The following is a 15138-nucleotide window of genomic DNA, read 5'->3' as shown; positions in this document are numbered from 1 at the left end:
TGTGAATCTTGAGTGAAGTGACGTGATCAGCTCGGAAGAAGGCTCCATTCGTAATGGTATTCAGTAAGTGTTCACTCGTCGTTGCCTTATAGTTAATGCGGTTTCCTGTGTTTGATTATCTCAAGTGGCTCAGTTCTCACTAGCACCTGCCTTTTGTAGCTGTGTTGTGAGCTGAACTGAGCCGTGCACAGCTAAGCATTTCTGCTTACTGACTGCATACGGAACACTTAGCGATCTCTGCCGCAGAGGAAAGAAGCTCTAGAAAACCTGAAGTTGTTGCAATTATTAGTGTAGTATTTTAAATTCTAGTTTTCTTTTAAGTGTTTTTTTAAGAGAGAGTTCCTCCTGTTAGGAGGACAGCCCCAGTACAAAACCATTCAGAAAGAAAGGTGATAACCATCCTTATGTAGCTAAATGCTCTATGTAGTGTAAACCCACCTGTTGAAGTCACTGATTTGTACCTGCTTGACTAGGCCTGCCCACATCTAGCTGCAGTGAAAAACACAGATGCTAACATAGCATCCTTGTTCTTGAAGCATCTGAAGACTAAAGGCTTCCCAAGTAACATACGCATGAATGGAATATGGGACCTGGGGGCCTAAGAACCAATGGTTGGGTGCTGAGCTGGGAAGAAGGCACCAAGCGACTGATGGACGGAAGAGGAATCACCTGTTCCCCTGTGTGGCACCGTGAAGGGAGGGTGACAGGAAACTCACTTTGCTGGGAAGTGAAGATGGAAGATCCACTGGTAAACTAAGGCAAGGTGGGCATGGTGATAGCCAAGAAAGACAAAAGAACCATCGCGGGGGCTTGCTGCATGAAGAATGTTAGGCTTATTTTGGCAGTCTGCAGACTAAGCATGTGACTTGAGACAGCCACTGAGGCAGGGGTCTCACCTGAGTAGCACGTGAATTTAGGAGAAGGGGGCTAGAGCTGGTGATCTGCATGAGGGCAAAGAAGGAATGTGTGCGCATGTTTGGGTACACAGAAGACGTTAAAGAGCTCTTACAGAAAGGAGGTTAAAAGGTTTGAAGTTTTCCCAACTGGAGAACAGACCCAAAGCTCATCCAGCTTTGCACACCAGCTAGCTTGAATCTGCAGGAATCGTTCTTCACTTTTCAGTTCTGCAAGTCAGATGTACACACATGAGCCTGGACCAGAAAGATAGGACATCCCCTGCCCCAGGCTGTGATTTTCTCACCTATAGAATACAGGACTAGAATACTTAGTGGTGGAATTGTGAAGATTAAACCCACAAGAAATGCCTGCAACTTGGCTTTCACATAATAAGCATTCAGTTAACGACTGTAAGACTCCAAAGAATGTTTCTGAGATCAACACAAAGGAACTTAGTTACGGAAACTTGGTCCAGGCACAGATAAAAGTCAGTTTCTACTCATCCTTGCTGGATTATGTATGTGAGCTTCAGATGGAGAGTGAAAGTGACATACTATCAGTGCTTTCAACCTCAGCCCAAGACTGAAATAGAAAGCAGAGTTACACTCTTGGCATCGCTGAACTAGCTCATGATGAGTGATTGTGATCACAGAGATGACTGCGCCGTCTTTTCAGCACCGTAGCTTCAATAGTTCAGACAGGCATGGATTCAGAATTATTGCAGCTATCTGAATAATTCCAAGTACAGGTAAGCACTTTAGTTGTGAAAATTATGTCATGTGTATATAGTCAGTTATTGAAAGAATAAAATGTAGGATTGAGTAAAGCACTTCAGTTAGTTATGAACATTATTTTGTAATCCAAAAGTTAAAACTAAGAAAGCAATAATTAAATAGGGAAATGGATTGTTACCTAGATAAGTTCGGGAAGTACTATATATTCTTTGAGCTACAAACGTTTAAGAATTTTTAAATACAAGGCATGCAAAATCTTGGAAATTACCCAGGGTGGCAGCAGTCTTCTAAGTGTTCACAGCACTTGGAATGAAGGCATTCAGCATCTTGAGGTGCTGCACAAGGCTTGAGATGGAGGGACTGTGTAAATTAAACCCCGAGTTATCTTACTGTTAGGATGTGACGCTCAGTTTGGTGGCAGGGCCAGCCTCAGGTAACAGCTCTGCTTGGTATTACAGATAGTAAAGTGACTGATGATGCTAAGCATCATTCCTGCCCAATGTCAAGCTTTGGGAAATTCTGACAGTCAAAGTTTTTTGGGATAGATTTCAAATTCATTCTTAGGTCCCAAACCACTCGTTCTCTAACAGTGATATTTGGCTTTGACCAAACACTGAATTTTAATAATCATTCAGCCAAGATGTGTATTTGGTGCAACTGTAGAAAAACTGTAAGGAGCAATTTAAAAATATGTATTCCTTTTTTTCTTCCAGCCGCCCAATTAGCACAGTATCAAATACTGTGTCTCCCAGAGAGGACCAGCCCACACAGCAGTTGTTCAGGGCTGGTGAACAAGAGAACAGTAACCAATCATTATGTTCTGGGACAGACTAGCTGCTTGACCTTTCCAGCCAAACCCTGGCGAGTTAGGTGGGTGTGGCAGGAGAGCGGGTAGGACGAAGATGTCCGTGTTGAGGTTGGCAGAAGTTCACGTGCCATCTGCTGGAGGTTTGCTCATTCACCAGCTCCACGAGCCTTTAGAGGAGTCAAATTCTAAACCTCTTAGTTCCCAAAGTGAAACCACTTCTTTCCAAGTTTTGATGACCCACCCACAAAATACCAGCATCTTGGGTTTAGTGCCAAATCTAATGATTAAGGGATAGCTGGAGCCGACTCTAACAGGTGGCGGACTCAAATAATCCGCCAGTCGGGAAGCCGTGCAGTGTAAACACTCATACGCCCAGCTTCATCGTTGGCTGGATTTTGCTCACCCGCTTGGCCTAGGTCAGTTTCAGGTCTGCCCCACGCTCCTCTCGGCTGTTCTAGGGCCACTGGGTGTTTGTCATGACAGTGGGACTAGCGACGAGAGGACAGAAGGCCAGCTGTCCCAGGGTTTGCTGCTGTGCAAATTGCTTATTGGGTGCACGTTTTATAAGATTATTTTAAAAGTCCATAATCGTGCTCAGGTCAACACTTCATTCAAAACTTCAGCCTCTGCTTTTACATTTTTACAATTAGGGCTGAGAAAGGTGTTGTACGTTCTCTTCCCAAATCCAGAAAGCCAGGGTTCCTCTAAGAGAATGCTGTTCAAACTGTTTTGACAGGTGGAGGCTTCAAACAAAATCATACAAAGGCATCCTATGTAGGATGAATAAAGGCAGAGCCGCTCTGTAGAAGCAGAGGCTGGGGGCTGCCTGTCCCCTGCCAGCTTCAGCCCCGAGGATCGAAACCACTGTTCCAAGAGAAATACTGGCCGCTGCTTCCAGGCTTGTGTTTGCAGACCAGCATCGGTAAGACGTCAGCACAGCCTTGTGTTCGAGCCTCCTCAGACTGGCCATGCCTTGTCTAAGACCCAACCAGCTAAGAAATTCAGTCCCAGTACTCTGGGTGGAAAGAGGAACCACTTTCAGACTTATTTGGCTGCTTTCCTTGCTTAGCATTGCATCATGGGACACGGTAGATCAGGGAAACTTTCTGCAGATCTGAACAAAACCTTTAGGAGACCAGCGTTTTCTTGAGGGGGTTCCAGGGCCACTTTTTTTGTTTCTTGATTGTGCGTGTGTGTGTGTGTGCGTGTGTGTGTGTGTAATTTAATTAAATGGATTTCTTTTTTCTTTCTGCTGTATCTCCCCAAATCCCCCCGGTACGTGGTTGTATATCTTAGTTGTGGGTCTATTAAGTGGATTTCAATGTGTGTGTGTATCAACGTGTATCACCATTTTATGTGTTATATGTTTTATATGCTGTATATTTTTTAGTGTCTATTTCTTTTAGTGAAGTATCTTAATACTAAAATATATACAACAGCCACGTACCCACCACCCGGTTTAAGAGAGAGAGTTCCCAATAGCTTAGAGCCCCTGTGTACCTTCCCAGTTACACACCCCCTCCAGAGTTAACCCCTGTCTCGAATTTGAGATTAATCATTTCCTTGCTTTTTATTGTGACTGGCCCTAAACAATATATTGTTAAATTTTGGCAATTTTTGAACTTCATATAAAGAAAATTATACTGTATGTATTCTGTGAATGGTTTCTTTTGACACTTATTTTTTTAGAGATGTATCCGTATTGACATGCTCAATTCCTATTTTATGGCTTTTGAGGGTGAAATTTGGTGTCCCCCTCCTTTCTTGCCTTTTTTTCCCTCCACTTTTTTTCTGTTGGTTTGAAGTTATGTATATTTTTTTTCTTTTGATGAGGAAGATCGGCCCTGAGCTAACATCTGTGTCAGTCTTCCTCTGTTTTACATGTGGGACACCGCCACAGCACGGCTTGATGAGCAGCATAGGTCCACACCCAGGATCCAAATGCGCGAACCCCACCGCTACACCACCAGGCCAGCCCAGAAGTTACATTCTTTATGACTGTTCTTTTGGTGACTACTTCAGCAACTTTAATATGCATTATTAGTGTTGGAACTTACTACCTTTGCTCGTCTTTCCATTCTCTCTCTCTGGAGATTTATAATGAGATGGGAGTGAGATATCATTCTTCCATTTCTCTTTAACCTCTCATTTTTTTCCATTTCTGTGCCTATGATCTTCATTCTCAACAATATTTTCAACTCTATCTTCTAGTTTCCTAGTTTTCTCCTCAGTTGTACCTATTTAATCTGGCCCCTGAATTTTTATTTTAATTACTATGTCTTTATTTCAAGTTCTATTTTTGTTTTGATTTCAAAATCTGCTTCATTGTCATTTATTCTCTGCTAATCTTTTTAAACTTATGTTTTGTTTCTCTAAATATAATAAACATGGTTATTTTATATTCTATCTGACTATTCCAATATCTGAAGTCTTTGGGGTCTGTTTCTGTCATCTGTTCCTACTGGTTCTCATTGTTGTTTCTTTGTGTTTCCCGGTTGTGACTGAGAGTTGCCCATTTTCCTTGCATCTTTCTCCCTGGGGAGTCTCTGTGGCCTGGATTCAAGGTGAGTTCCACCAGAGAAGATTGGAGTTTGCCTCTGCTAGTGGACTGGGGGGGGGGGGGGGGGAGCAACATAGAGTCTCAGCGTTCCCTGCTTGATGTAGTTGGATCCTATAGGTATCGTGATATCAGGCCTCAAACCTGCAGGCCCTCGTTGTGAATTCTCAGGAGAGAACTCTTAATTCCCTCTACCCAGTGCCAGGATGGAGACAGGCGTGTTTCTTTCTCTCTCCCTCTGTGTGGCAGGCTTATTTCTTCTTTATGCCATTTACTCAGCAGTATTTAGGATCTGTTATAATTAGGTTGAACCATGTGAGAATGCCTACAAAATGTCATAAAGGTTTTGGCCCACAAAAACGGCGGCTTCCTATGAGATTCCCTGGCTTCAGTAGGTCCAGCTTTATCCCCTTCCCCGACACCCCCAGAGGATCGGAAGGACTGGAGCGGAGGGTCTCAGGGGCTCTGTAGGAGCCTTGAAGGCAGAAGCCACCTGCTCCCACAGGTCCAGGCTCCTGCGTCCACGTTTACGGGTCAGTCTGCTAATCCCTTCCATGCCAGCCCTGAAGTGTATTCTTTAAAAACAGTTTTTCTATTTCATTTAGCATTTTGGCAGTTTTAATCAGGAGGATCTTTCAAGGTCCCTCTCCATACTGTGCTCTCCAGTCTCTGAGCTCATTCCTGTTTCAGTGGTCGATCTAAGGAAGGTGATCTTTGGCGTTGTGTTTATTGTTCCATGAACTCAAACACACCACCACTTAAACCCAGAGACTTTAGAATTGTCAGACTTCTCTTTAATGGTTTCTTCCTCTGATTCTGGATCCCATTTCAAATAAGAATTATTTTTTACTTTATTTTTAAGTTATTTGAACTTACCACCTGCAAATCCTTTTAAGATTAGAGTTTGGTGTAGAAAATAGTTTACTGGGTGGGTCTGTTACTACTATTATTTTGCAGACGCCTGTTGATTTGCTGTGCAGCACTCCTCCTGTAAGAATGTATTGTACCGCTTGGATTCCATACCAGGAGGTGAAGCTTCTGTAGGGGAAAGGCTGTCAGGACTTACAGAGGCCAAAGAAATCGAGCAGTGAGACCAGACAGAAGCTCCTCCCTCCTAGTTCTGTAGGTCAGCCTCTGGTTGTTGATCTGGGTCTGGGAGCTCCCTGGAATTCCCTGCAGTCTGTTACCTGTGAGTGCGCATGTGCATCTTTCTGTGGAAAGGCCTTACAGCCTTGTCACGTTTGCACCATCAGAGGGCGTCAGGGGTGGTTTGAAATGAGTGAGTGGGCCTGGGTCCTACCTCAAGCTTAATTTGGTTTGAAGGTGGTGGCCATTCTTATAATTACTCCTGTAATTCTAGAGAGGATTTCTAAAATATGAACTCAGGCCTAGAATGAATTTCTTTTTTTTGGGGGGGGGGCGGTCTAGCATTTTTAAATGGTATTTATGCAGTCTTGTTAGTAATTATCTCACTCGTGGTTTCTTTGCCAAGAGTAACAGAGATCCCATTGGTAATAACTTTAGTATTTATGTTGTGCACATCTGTGTTCATTTTGATGAATAAACAGTAGAATCCTACATCTTCCAGCCATAAGGGAACTTTTTGAGTTGTTAATAGTTTCTCAACAATATAGATGTGTGAGATTCAGTTTAAGCTTTCTATTCCTTTAGGAGTCTTTGTTACAAAGAAGTAAGAAAACTAACTCAAAATTAGAAGGTTTTCTGCACACCGTGCTGCCCCAGCTAGTTCTTATATAAACAGATACCCATTTCTCTAAGGAGTTTGTGGATACGTGTGGCCTTGAGCTGGTTCCACTAGCTCCCAAGGCTGCAGAAGCCCACCTGCGCAGCAGCTCACCGCTCTTCCTCTCTGAGGGCTGTGCTGGGCAGTGGTTAGGTCATGGGCTCTGTAGCCAAGGGCCCGGGGGACGCTTCACTGTATTTCTGGTTGTGTGGCTTTGGGCAAGTCACTTAACCTCTCTGTTCAATGTTTCCCTTGGTTAGAACAGGGGTGGTAGCATCTATGTCAGTGGTTTCTGGGAGAGTAAATAAGTTACTACATAGAAAGAACTTAGCCCCAGACCCATGACAGCTGTGCAGTACATACGAGGCATTAAATGAAAGGTATGAAACAGTCAAAGTAAAACAAAACAAAACAAAACTCCATCCCCCAACCATCATGGAGGTGATAACCAAACAGAATTAGTTAGCAAAAAGCACTTTTAGGAAATTCCGTTCTACGAAGATCTGCAAGCTTTCTATTAGTAACACTGAGCCAACTGGAAAACTGTAGGAGAAGTAATTTCACACACAGTCTCAACAAATCAGTTACAAATTTTTTTAAATTTGTAAAAAAAAACATTTTAATTTTTTTAATCATTCTTTAATCTTTTATTTGTTTAATAGATGTAAAACATGTAATTGTTTTCTAAAACTCCAAACACTCTAATATGGTAAAGTAAATCTTTCTTTCATCCCTGATCCCCCAGATGAAGCAGTTTCTTTCAGATGACTCTCCCCAGGTGAAGCTGCTCCCCCCATGGCTCTCCTCAGATGGAGCTGCTCCTCCCAGATGACTCTCCTCAGATGGAGCTGCTCCCGTTTTTTGAACACCTTTCAGGGATATGCTGTGCATACACCAGCATGTATGAGCATATATCTTAATTTTCTTTTTTTAAAGATTTTATTTTTTTCCTTTTTCTCCCCAAAGCCCCCCAGTACACAGTTGTATATTCTTCGTTGTGGGTCCTTCTACTTGTGGCATGTGGGATGCTGCCTCAGCATGGCTTGATGAGCAGTGCCATGTCCGCGCCCACGATTTGAACGAACGAAACCGTGGGCCACCTGCAGCGGAGCGCACGGACTTAACCACTCGGCCACGGGGCTGGCCACCAATCTTAATTTTTTTTAACACGAATGGTATTGAAACATTGTCTTCATTACTTACTATATGTTGTAGACTTCCCATATTATACATTATAGAGCCACCTCATTCTTTTCTTTCAGCTTAGCTCCTGATTTTAACTTTTCAGAAAGCTTATTAAAAGAATGTTCTTCCTCCCTTTGTTGAAAATAGAGAAGTGTGAAGTCAGAAGTACAATAGAAAAATGCAGGGGGAAAGGAAACCCTATCGTGATCCAACAGCAGAACTGACAGTATTTACCTGGAAACGTTTGTTCTCTGTAGGACGCCGCGCTGCCAGCCCCAGTTCCTCAAGGCGTACAGGTTGGGGAGCGCCTCTGAATCTGTACCAAAAGAGGGAAATGAGCTCCGGGGGCCCCAGGACCGCTCTGATTGTGCCAGGAGGAAGCAGAGGGGCCACACCCCGAAAGCGAGCGAGGGCCGGCCCGAGACCGTGAGGGACCGGGGGGGCTGCGCTCACGGTGACGGCTCTGTGCCGCTGCCCTGAGTCCGTGTGCCCCGGGAGGCTTGTTTGAGCTCTCTCACTGGTTTTAGGTGTCAGGCAGTGCTCATGCCTGTGGTTAACAATTTGGGTGGAAAGGATGGACAGTGCAAGGCCTCTTACGCCTCAGCTCTCTGCCCCAGAGAAAATGAACCACCAAGTCTGTACGTTTATAAGGATAAGCTGATCCTTTTTTCCTTACAGACAGTGTTTAACACGCTTCCACATCTTGGTTTAGGTAAGTATACTAACCTATACTCGATAGTCAGTCTTGGAGATCGTCCCGTATGTGGGTACATATTGCAAGAACGGCACGGTACTCCTCGTGAAGTCTCCCCAGGACTCGTCTAGCCCCTGAGACGGACTTTAGGTGTTTGCTCCGGTAAACAGTGCTGGGATAGGTGCCCTGGCACATCTGAGGTGCACAGGTGTTCAGTGCAAGCTCTCTCTGTTGGATCAGTTCCATGAAGTCAAACTGTTAATCAAAGGGGGACGTCAGTTTTCTTCAACTTTTCATTCTGAAAAAAATTTCAAATATATACACAATTAGACAGGAGAGTTCTGGACCCCCATGGAGTCGACACTCAGCCTCGGTAGTCATCAGCTCGGAGCCAAGCTGCGTCATCTCTGTCCACCCCCTCAACATGATCATCTCATTCTATCTATAAATATTTCAGTTTGTACCTCTGAAAGATGATTTTCTAAAACATAAATGTGATGCCATTATCGCACCTGATATCCAGTCAGAGTTCAAATAGACTGAGGTCCCTGAGTCCGCAGTGGTACTAAAGCCTCAGGGACTGCAAAGTGTCCACACTCTGACCTGTCATTCCCTCTTCACTTGTTACCTAAAAGAAGCCTTTCCGGAGAAACCGCCCTTCCTCTGCGACTGGATGACCCGGAGTTATAGCACGTGCAGGAAAGCCAGCATCGAAGCTTGGTTCTTTCCTTTTATTTACCAGTTTTCAAAGTAAGTGTGTTCTCCTCATACACTGCTGGTGGGAGTGCAGACTAGTGCAGCCACTGTGGAAAACAGTATGGAGATTCCTCAAAAAACTAAAAATAGAAACACCATATGACCCAGCCATCCCACTCCCGGGTATCCACCTGAACAACTTGAAATCAGCGATCCAAAGAGACTCCTGCACCCCATGTTCACTGCAGCGTTGTTCACAATAGCCAAGGCGTGGAAGCAGCCCAAGTGCCCATCGACGGATAATTGGATAAAGAAGATGTGTATATACACAATGGAATACTATTCAGCCACAAAAAAGACAAAATTGTCCCATTTGCAACAACATGGATGGACCTTGAGGGTATGATATGAAGTGAAATACGCCAGACAGAGAAGGACAAACACCAGATGATTTCACTCGCATGTGGAAGAGAAACAAACACATGGATAAAGAGAACAGATTAGTGGGTACCAGAGGGGAAGGGGGTCTGGGGGTGGGCGAAAGGGGTAAAGGGGCACATGTGTATGCTGGTGGATAAAAACTAGACTGTTGGTGTTGAGCACGATGCAGTCTATGCAGAAGCTGGTGTATAATAATGTGCACCTGAAAAATAAAAATGTGTTTCCAACGTCCTCTCAAAGGATGGGCAAGTTCGGAGCCGTGAGTTAGGATTTTGTTGTGTCTTGCTGTTTTGGTCTCATCAGCTCGTGGAGTTTAGAATATCTGAAATGCTTCAATCCATTGCAGCTCCTATTCTTCTCAATGTTCACGTTGCACCGGCCTTCGACAGGCAGAGCCTCTTCAAGTTTTCCCGTGTCCTTTTATTCCTGTGTCCTCTTGACGGGACTCTCTTAGTCGGTTTCCTTGCCTGCTGCTCTGACAAGAGGCCCAAGGTTCCTTCTGCGCTTTTTTCCGTTTCCCCAGGGAGCCACGTTCCCTTTAGTGGAGGGCTTTCTGTCTGAGTGTGGGGTGGCTGCTCTTCGCCACTGCGTCGTTGGTTTCTAGGCCTTTTCAGTGAACGAAGCCAGGAAATACGTATTTTTAGGAGAAAATGAATCATTAGTTCATGCTGATATTTCCAATCCAAATTTAAGATTATACAATTTTCACTTCTTTGATTTTACATTTGTATCTCTTCTCTTATAATGAAAATCTTAGTCCCTAGCAGTAGTAACATAATTATTTATTTGCTTCATCCTACGTTATGGATAATAGTTTCAGAATAACAATATGAATATTATTAACGGTGTGATTACCACATTTTTTAAGAGTTCTTTTTGTCCTTAGAGTCCTTTTCAGTCCTGCTGGGATGCACAAGTCACTGTGTCTTAGAGTCAGCTGAGACAGTTCCTCTCAGTGGGATGATCCCAAACAAAGAGGCTCATTGGTTTCATCTTGCTTTTTTGGTGTGTGAGGAAGATTAGCCCTGAGCTAACATCTGCCGACAATCCTCTTTTTGCTGAGGAAGACTGGCCCTGAGCTAACACGCGTGCCCATCTTCCTCTGTTTTGTGTGTGGGACGCCTGCCTCAGCATTGCTTGAGCGGTGTGCAGGTCCGCACTGAGGATCTGAACCGGTGAACCCCGGGCCGCCAAAACAGGTCATGCGAACTTAACCGCTGCGCCACCAGGCCGGCCCCTCATCTTGCTTTTTTAATTTACATTCATTTAATTTTGCTTTTGTACTTAAGTATAAAATATTTACATGGTCTCAAAGCCAAATATACAAAGCAAGGGATATTCCGAGCCGTCTAGCTTCTCTCCCTGCGCTCTCCACCCTGCCCCTCCCTCACGCTGTTCATCCTCCTAAGAGCGTGTGTTTAATAGGAGGAAACGCAGCTCCGTGTCCCCAGACGCCCCTTTTTGGAGAATGGAAGCACATCGGACACACTTTCCTGAGCAGTTCCTCTTGGAGACCGGTCCCGAGCCGTGTCTGAGTTCCTCCTGCCCTTTTCCAGCTCCGCGGTCCTCCAGGGTGGGGAGGTAACAGCTCATTCAACCAGTGCTCTCTCAGCGGACTCGGGGGCGGCTCCTAGCCCTGCTCTCCCAGTACTGCCGTCGTGAGTAACGCACGTACGCCTTTCCATGTCGCTGGCCCACTGTCTTTGGGTTGGGTTCATAGAAGAGGTACTTCTGGGTCAAAGGGTAAGCACCTATATATATATTTATAGTTTGATATATCAACTTGCCCACCTGCCTTTCACCAGCAGAGTTTGAGAGTAGACTGGCTTGTTGGCAAGGCAGTGGCCCCCAGCTCAGTGTCCCTGCGTGTTACAGATGTCCTTGCTTGGCCCTTGAGGCCCTGACTAGTAAGTGTGCTCGCAGGAGGTGGGCCTGGCCACATAGACAGCCACAGGCAGGAAGGGGGTGGGGGGCCGTGCTGAGCTGGAACCAGAACCAGGGCCGTCTTGATGCCCGGTCCTCCTTGGTCTTACCTTTCTTCTGTGCTCTTCTGGGTCATTTGTTTTTATTTGGGAGCACATGTGTGAATTTGTGAGTGTGGATATGTCTGGATGTGTCGGACATCGAGTTTCAATGACTTGTCAGTAAGCGCCTTCTGATTACAGGTCAACGCACCCTCAATTCCTTCCTTCAAAGGTAAATTTTCATGGAACAGCTGATGTGTCCTCGGTGGACCTTAGAGGTACCAGAACAGATCCTTCTCTCTTCCTGGGCTTCAGGGTCGTTTCTGTGAGGGTGAAACTGGAAACGGTTGGAAAATACCAGGGCCTCCGAGTGGCTGGTCTGGGTGAGAATTGCAGGCTGAGGAAGTGGTCCTTGATGCGGCCTGGGCTCGAGTGCCTGTTCCTCTCAGTCTACTTCGGGAAGCTCTGTTGCTCACATGTAAATATTTCCCAACTTTGGATATAGATAATCCAAGCTGGTGTGGTGGACATTTTGGACAGTACAGTTGCCTCCCTAACTTCCACCCCACCCTCTCCTGGCATGTAGAGCCAAAGCTTGGGTGGAATTAACCCACTACTCCTTGGCAGAGAAACTGGTTTAGCAGTGGTCAGCCAGCCCAACCACCTAGCACATGGTATTCCCCTGGCCAGAGTGTGTTGTTCAGAGGTGGAAAGACAACCCAGATTGGTCTAATCAGAGCAGAAGAAAGCCCAGGACCATTCTTCGATGGAAGAGGGGCAGACAAGAAGGCCTCTCTGCTCTGGAAGTTGTGGTATGCCAATGTGAAGCCTAGAACTGCTACATTTTGCAAGAAGGGAAACTAGTCTGAGGACAAAACCAACCCAAGGGAAATAGCAGGGCCAAGAGAACAGCAGAGAAACAGAGCCAGAGCCTTGATCAGACCATACCTGAACCCTATCCTACCACTGGACTAATTTGGTTAAGTGACAAATACATTTGCTGTACTATTTAGATCAGTTTGAATTGAGCTATCACTTTCAGCCAAAATAGGCTTCTGGGTTTTCCATCAACTTACTTTCCAGATTTGAGCATGAGAAGGAGCTGCTGGGTCCACGTGGCAGGCATAGTGTTTCCTCAGGAGGAACGGCAGGTGTGCAAGCCCTGAACAAGGATCCTGGGGCATGAGAGGAAATAAAAGCAGTGATAGGAAATAAAGCAGCATCTCAACAGAACGGTTTAAAATTGCTACCAAATCTTAAAAGTTGTATCCTTCAAGTACCTGTATCTTTGAGTTTCCCCAGGAAAAACCTGCGACCCAGCCCACACCTCCTGGCGGTAGACTGGGTGGAATCGTATGAGAGAACAGTTTTAATGTGCTTATTTCCGCTCCTTCCTTCTCCAGCCCCTAGAATTACCAACCAGCACAGGCGTGAATCCCCCGCACCGAGGAAAGCCACTGAGCGTCTTCAAGAGCAGCCGCTTTTGTCTCCCTCCATGAGCAATCATGGGCTGGGGGGGGCAGTGCAGAGACGAACCGGTGTTGCCAGCACTGACCGGTGTGGCTCGAGAAACGACGTTGCTGGCCAGAGCCTGAGACCCAGCAGGTGCAAGTGGTGCCCGTGTTCTGTCTGGTGCAAGAGCCAGGGCCTGTCCTGAAGTCGGCCCCGGAGCGCCCCTTGCTGTGGGCCAGGCCCGCGCTGAGCTGTCCCCGCATTACCTCCTTCAGTCTTCCCAGGCCCCGGGGAGGTACTCTGATCCCCGTTTTACTGATGAAAGAGGAAACTGAGGCACAGATGGTTATTACTAAGGCCAAATGATGCGTTCTTAAAAATGGGTGTTCGCCTGGCCCTGGCCCATAGCAGCCCTCAGTACATGTTTGTCAAGTCAGTGAGTGTGACGCATTTTACTGGGGTCCCATTAGTACTTTTCTTCACTCAGGGATGTTTACAGCGGCCGCTCTGCCCCAGGCCCTGGGGAGGCAGGGTTCTGCCGCATGGAGCTCACAGTCTGGTGGGAGGGCAGGCGTCAAGCAGTGTGGACGGCGGTCAGCGGGGAGCCACCCCAGCATGGCCTGATCTGGGGAGCTGGCAGGCTTTCCTGAGGGGATGCCGTTGCTTCAGAGACTTGGGCGTGAGAAGGGGCCGCTGGACCCAGGTGGCAGGCACAGTATTTCTGCAGGGGAACAGCAGGCACGGCCCCCCTGTGTGAGGAGCCTGGGGCATGAGAGGAAATGCAGGCAGGGCGGCAGGAGCAGAGTGAAGAGGGTGCAGTGGGGCTCGAGGGAGCGGGGCCCAGACCAGGCAGCACCTCCTTGGCCACAGTTAGGATTTTTTTTTTTAAGATTTTATTTTTTCCTTTTTCTCCCCAAAGCCCCCTGGTACACAGTTGTGTATTCTAGCTGTAGGTCCTTCTGGCTGTGGCATGTGGGACGCCGCCTCAGCATGGCTTGATGAGCGGTGCCGTGTCCACGCCCAGGATCCGAACTGGCAAAACCCTGGGCCTCCAAAGTGGAGCGCGAACTTAACCACAGGGCCGGCCCCCCACAGTTAGGATTTTAATCCCAGGAGGAGGGGAAGCCAGGGAAGGTTCCTGAGCTTTGTGACTCAAGGAAAAGTGCTTTATCCTTTAACCTGGTGGTGAGGACATGGAGGGTTTTTTAAATGAAATTTGGTATAATTTTTTGAATATCTGCAATATTTCTTAATAAAGAGATGAGATTTTGTAAAAATCACTCTCAGTACTGTGTCGGGAGCAGATCTGATGAGACGGGAATGGGCATGGAGAGACTGTTGCCAGCGCAAGGTGGTGGGACGTGGCCCAGGATGGTAGCAGGGAAGACGAGAAAGAGGACGGCCACATTGGGAGGGAGGGGGAGGGGCTGCGGGTGAGCCGTCAGTGTGGGTGGAGGAATCAGGACTCTTCTAGCACGAGTGACAGTCCACATGCCTGACACAGAGCAAGTTCTCCTTTCATTCTAAAGACAACAGGCGGTACGGCAAGGCACTGACAAGTGGGGACCTGGGGACAGACGGAGCTGGTTTCAGAGTCACCGGCAGAGTGACATTAGGCAAGTCAGTCAGCTTTGCTGAACCTCCATTTCTGTCCTTAACACGAAGATGCTCCGTGGTCGTGAGTGTTAGACGGGGTGCGCACACAGCATCTCCTCAGCGCATAGGACGCGGGGGACAGCCAGTTTGCAGAACGGCTCCGTTTGGCTGTTAGTGAAAATCTAGAGAGACTTGTTTTACCGTCCAAGTTGGTGGCAGGACCTGGGCTGGATCCCAGGTCACCTAGTTCAGCCGTTGGGTCTCAGGTCTGCTGCCCTGAGACTCCCCTGGAGCGCTTGGCAAAAATGCAGCGTCCTGGGCCTCGCCCCAGAGATGCTGGTTTGGAAAGGGGGTCCTGGGAGTGGGCACT

General features: G+C 46.7%; 1 long non-coding RNA gene across 1 annotated transcript; it reads left to right on the top strand.

Moving 5' to 3' along the window:
- The first annotated feature begins 1514 nt into the window (after nucleotides 1–1514).
- On the top strand, nucleotides 1515–14443 carry LOC139045920 (uncharacterized). The gene is made up of 3 exons (XR_011505330.1): nucleotides 1515–1645; nucleotides 3176–3361; nucleotides 13124–14443. It is a non-coding gene; the product is annotated as an uncharacterized lncRNA (long non-coding RNA).
- Nucleotides 14444–15138: the final 695 nt, after the last annotated feature.

Source organism: Equus asinus, chromosome 8, assembly GCF_041296235.1.
Source record: "Equus asinus isolate D_3611 breed Donkey chromosome 8, EquAss-T2T_v2, whole genome shotgun sequence".
Lineage (NCBI taxonomy): Eukaryota > Metazoa > Chordata > Mammalia > Perissodactyla > Equidae > Equus > Equus asinus.
Note: the sequence above shows the minus strand (reverse complement) of the source record. Positions and strands in the feature narration are given on the sequence as shown.